Source organism: Botryllus schlosseri, chromosome 8 (genome assembly GCF_051294905.1).
Source record: "Botryllus schlosseri isolate E-star chromosome 8, Bs_hap1, whole genome shotgun sequence".
NCBI lineage: Eukaryota > Metazoa > Chordata > Ascidiacea > Stolidobranchia > Styelidae > Botryllus > Botryllus schlosseri.
This window is the reverse complement of record NC_137243.1, coordinates 962,592-968,610: the sequence shown is the minus strand read 5'-3', so window position 1 is coordinate 968,610 and position 6,019 is coordinate 962,592.

Sequence of the window (6,019 nt, the reverse complement as noted above, 5' to 3'; positions counted from 1 at the left end):
TTATATAGTGGCTTCATGGAGTTTGGTTTATTTATCAACCAATTGGAATGCATCCATGCGAAACAAATAAACAAAACCATTGACATCTTTTCATAATATCGCAATCTTGTGGCGTTTAGATTTGATGAGAATAATGTTAGTGAGTCAAGTATGATTAAGAGGAGTGAGAATCACTAACTCTGCCGCCTTATTTAGGCTCAACTAAATTCCAGATACTAATATACGACCACAAAGAAAAGGAAATCAATTCAGCTCATCAAAATAGATATTCTCATTATTATTTGCAAACATCAGGTCCGTATTATAGCTAATCGGGATGTGTGTCCAACAAATAACTGCTCAAAAGATTCGATGTCCTAAACATAAAAGATATGCGGAAACTAGAAGTTACGAAGTTTATGTATCAGTTCCACTGCCCCGAAAACTTAAATGACTTCTTTACATCGGTATCAAAAGTGCATAGGTACGACATACGCATGTCCACGACGTCCAACTATCATATGATGGACGAAAGCGATCATCCATCATCGCTCCATCAAATATGCCGGACCTGATTTGTGGAACAGTATCTCGTCGGGTATCCGACAGTCATCGAGCATGTCCACATTCAAGTCGAAATACAAACAATTTCTACTGAATGGATACTATAGTTAGCCATCTAGTTTACCGGACCACGACTGGACACATCGATCTCGCCTTCCGACACACCTTAGTTTGTCACCTTTTCATTCAGTGTGCATGCCTCCTTTTTTACACCACCCAGGCCAGGTGGGTGTCTGATATCGTAGACTACTCTAAGTCGTTTCGACACCTTCCTATCTTTCATTGTATCGCAGTCTTGTGTATTGAAATGATAAAATATTTGGCAATAAATTGAATTGAATTGAAAAATGATAAAATTAGGGATACCATATATCCGCTTTTAGGAGGATTTGTCCTCTTTGTTAAAAGAGGTGTGTCCTCCAAGGACACCCAAATGCAGAGTTGGTCAGTAACGAAGTACTTTTACTTTTTCGAAATACACAAGTAGTATTCATCTACTTCCGGTACTTACTCGCTACTTCTACTTCTACTTTGTGATCTACTTACTTACTTATCACCATTTTCAGTTCGTCAACTAGAAGTAGTTTAATCCTCCAATCAGGAAAATAGCCTGAGGAATTTCAGGGCTGTTTTGAATTTAAAAGTTAAGTAAAACTCAGAATTTTCGAAGCGCTTCGCGCTCAGTTGAAACGGTGTAACCAGTATGATTTCATGAAAGTATCGGTGAATATAATTTAGCTAGGGGGTTTGTGTTCACACCGCATTGTCGCCCTTCACCCACATGAAATATTTTATCACGGTACATATGGCTCATCATAACGTTTGAAACTGATGTTTCGCAATCTAGCGCGTTTACTGACCATATCGCAGCAGTCCATGACGTGTCGCTGGAAAAGTGGACTTTTTTTAGTTTTAGGGCTGTTTTAGCATACCACCTTTGAAACTTTCTGAACTAAGACATGAAATACATTTTTCACTTTTAGAAGTAGTATTTATATATTACTTTTAATTCCCAGTATCATATACTTTGAGTTCTAATTAATATCAGTTCTTTTGTGTGGATAACATACATGTTGAAGTATAAAAGCAAGTGTATAGTAATGCCTTTAATTTCCGGAAATAAAGCTACACAATATGGCATTTTTACGATCTACCATATTTTTTATTCATGTTTACTAATCGCGCAAAGTGTTTGATATCGTATCCTATACAACTTCTCCGTATTGCTCTTCGACTAAACTACGGGCCTTTGTAATATAGGGGAGTGCGCCATACAATGATATTTTCTAAAATGTGCTGTTTGATTAAACAGAGGATTAGTATCGCATTTCCATATCAATACTATCATTTTCATCGCATAATGCGGACGAATGTTTATGCTGTCGAAAATTGAATACCTCCTGGTATGCATCAATATGAATCAAGCTCGGCACCTTTCGCATAGCTCAATTTGCACCTTTTGACAATCCATGCGAACGAATTACGATCGTTTTCAAAACCTACTTACTTTCTTGAGTAGATTTGAAGTCATTCGATTCTACTTCTACTTCAAGTAGTTTTAGGTAGCTTATGGAAGAAGTACTTCTACTCGTACTTGAGTAGATTTTTTCGTCGCTACTTCTACTTGAGTAGCCTTTTTGACTACTTTGACCACCGCTGCTCAAATGTCATCCTCATCATCATCATATCGTTGGTTTATTAGCAATTTTATCAGTTCAATACACCACAAAAATGCGATACAATGAAAGGATAGGAAGTTGTCGAAGCGACTTGGAGTAATCTATGGAATCAAACACCCACTTTGGCCTAGGCGATGTAAAGAGGAGGCATGCACACTGAATGAAAAGTAAAGAAGATAGTATAGAAAAAGCAAGCGACAAAAATGGGGTGGCATGTCATGGAAGGTGAGATCGATAAGTCAGGTCGTGGTCCAGTAATTTTGAGGATGGACTATATTTATTTAGTAGTAATCATCATTAGCATGCCGTCCTCTTTCTTTTTTTGCTTTGAGTTTTACGGGATTAGACCGTGAAAACTAAAAAGGTCAACCCGACACAATTAACTATCCATGGAAACCGGGGTTTTCGGGCATTGCCGCGAGTGTTGTAAATAAAGATCAACTCATTTAGAATTACAATTATCTGTATATGAATCCATCGTTTTTATGTCTGTTATTGAAACGTGGAAAAAAGTGTTCTATTTTTTGGATCTGAAAATATGGTAGGCCTAACCTAGATCAGGGGTGGGCAATTATTTTTTTCCGCGGCCAAATGAGGAGCAGAAATATGTTGGCGGGCCGAGTCGGAAATTTTAGAATATCCAGCGTATTGATTTGATTTTTTCATGATTCAATCGGTCAATGATATTGGTAATTGCAAATATATTACCATATTTTTTAACCTCTCTCAGCCCACGTAGTGGCCTACTCAGTTTTACCACCAGAGCTGAGTGAGGTACTGTCTTGGAAATATTCGGGAGGCCCGTTAGTATAATTACTTCGTTACATGTTGTTATTTCGTGACCTCCCGTCTGCTATGTGAAATAATATTGAAATCGCCGAAAGCGTACCAAACTAAAAAGATGACCCCGATTCCCGATTGGTATATATCTTCACTGGCAAATATTGCCCATGGACAATTGGACTTTGTGGTTTTCGGTCAACATAAGTGCAGTCCTTTTCGGCCAATACGTTTTCTCGTTGTCGGCGAGTTTTATTCCATAGTTAATTTGATCAGCAGCTGCAATTGCAGTGCCTTCTCGGAATCCCGTGTTGGCCTAAAGTTCATTTATCTTGGTGCGTCGTGGCGCGGTGATGGCTAACGCCGAAATGCCCATTCTAAAAAACAGTGAATGAAGTTGCATACATTTTCAAAAAATACCCTATAATTTATGTTCACTCATGAAATAATTTTGGGCGTCCGTCGAGCTCGCCATGCAATTGGGGTGTTTGAGGTGCGGTAATTACGGTCCTAAGGATAATATACAGCATATTGTGTTGGTAGCTGGTTTCTGAGAAGTGTGCAGCTTGCCGAAATGGCCTTGTTGATTAGCGAAGGTTGCAGTTATTAACCATCTTGTAATTTCAACTTTCGGCTTTCTTTTTTTTGACATCCTTTTTGGGTGGTGATATTCATAGAAATCATGGGCGTTGATTCACTTGTTTCATGAATCATGGATTTGGAAACACATCACGTAACAATTTGAAACACAGACCGTGTAATGCGTAATGTGACAATGGTACCAAAGAAGGTTTGGTGGCTTCTTGTGACTTTAATTCTAACGGCATAACTTGCTGTATTGACTTTTATAGTTGAAATCTGGATTAGGCATGTGGGGTACGTATAGGCTGCGTAATCACGGTATGTTAATGAACAGGCTTGATAGTAAACGAATTTCCGGTCCAGTTTATACATCGTATGGTTTTATTCCACGCAGCAACACTAAAAATTAGGTTTGATATTTTAAATTTCAAGCACCCTTTCGTGGGCCGCACAGAATCGCTCGGCAGGCCACATTTGGCCCGCGGGCCGCACTTTGCCCAGTCCTGTCGTATATAACTATAGATAACTAACCTACCGTAGGTTAGTTATCTATAATATAACAATCGCAACACAAAATATTAAGTCACCAGCACGAAATGTCGAATACGAGAGCGTTCAATGTACTATTTTTAGATGATACACGAACCCTTTTTGTTGACTCAGCCTTGGCTGGTGTATTTTGATAAAAGTCGACTCCAAGGCACACATATGAAAGTGTGACTAGCAGTGGCGGCTCGTGACAATATCGGGTGGTGGGGCAAGGGCTGCAAGCGACTTTTTATCAAGATGACGTCACAATGGCGTTTTCCAACGTAAACAAGTAACTTAATGATGGTACGGTAACATGAATTTCCCGGCAACAGTGATTTTAACGTATGTGCCACGAGAGGTCCGCTGGTGAGCTGTGACTTGAAGTGTGGTAACTGCGTAAACGGCGTACGGAACAAAGATTCAACACGGTTCATGTTCGCATTAGACCTGACTAATTATCTGCATAAATGGAAATGACTATAACTCGAGAGATAGCGTAAGCCTAATTGGAAAGGTCAACGAATTCGGACAGATACGCAATTGTTATCTCATAGATTGGGCCTGTCCTATTGAATCCAAAACATCATTGTAAAGGACTAAGAATGGCAGCCTCGGAAATTTGGTCTCGGTACAGCATAAGAGATTTTGGCCTTGAAACTGGAGACTGTAACACGACACATACGTTTTTATTACTGTCTTATAGGTCTGCTGCGAAATCGCCTTTGAAAAATATATTACCGAATAAATACGTGGATGAAAGCCCTAAACTTGGTACACTGTTACATGACATTATCGAGAAGTGGCCTCATGGCCCTTTTCGGTATGGTACACTGTCAAAATTAATGCGAACAGACCAACACCGAATTTTGCGTAAAATTTACTGAGGAATAGGCTGATCAAGTGACGGGGGGGTTGTACGCAAATGGCTTGAAGCCACAATTTCACGGTGAAATTGACATTGGAGAATATACGATCAAAGTAAATATTTGAATGCAAACTGAGAATGATATCATCATCTCACTTAACGTTACCGCAGATACACCGGCTTTTGCGTGAAATCCGCAATGTGTTGTAGGCTAAAGTGTCAGATCGGAGCACATCTTTACCATACTCGACCTTGATAACGAAATTACTGCCCTAATCATTGAGTGTCAACCTGGAGACTTGGCACAGCGTTCGATACTAAAATCAAGACATACCGTGCAAAAGCTTATGACGGATCTAGGTAAGGAGCATCGTTAAAATCAATAGAGACCAATACCGGCTTTGCGTATAATCTGTTAGCGATAAATGACGAGTCAGCTCTCACTCGAATTAGGAAACGAAATTACCACTAACACAGTTCAGTGACAAACTTAAAACTTGGTACAGCGTTCGATACTAACATTAAGACTTACCGTGCCAAATGTCATAACCGATCTCAGTATTGAACACCGTCAAAACCAATGGATACCAATACCGGCTTTTGAGTAAAATCTGTTTGCGATACATGACGGATCAGCACACACTCAACTTCGGAAACGGAATTACTACCCTAAACTTTAAGTAGAAACCCTGAAAATTGGGGCAGTGTTAAATACCACCATCACGACATGACATAACAAGTTTCAAGAGTTTTCATGGTGTGAAACCCCATTAAAATCGACCTATACCAGCAAAGGTCGACTAAACGCATATGACGGTAACAGAGTTCAGCTATAGATACGATTGTTACATCACACCTTAAGGGCACAGAGCTATCGTGCCCCGGTTGCTCGGTAATTTTATGAATAGGAGAGAGTAAATCACCGTTTCTTTATTGTGCGCGGTTTTGAGAGAATAGACAGTGAAAGCTTGTTATGAGCGCTACCGGGGCAAGCCCCGGCTAGGCATTCGCAAAGCGGAAACACAGAAGAGAATTCGAT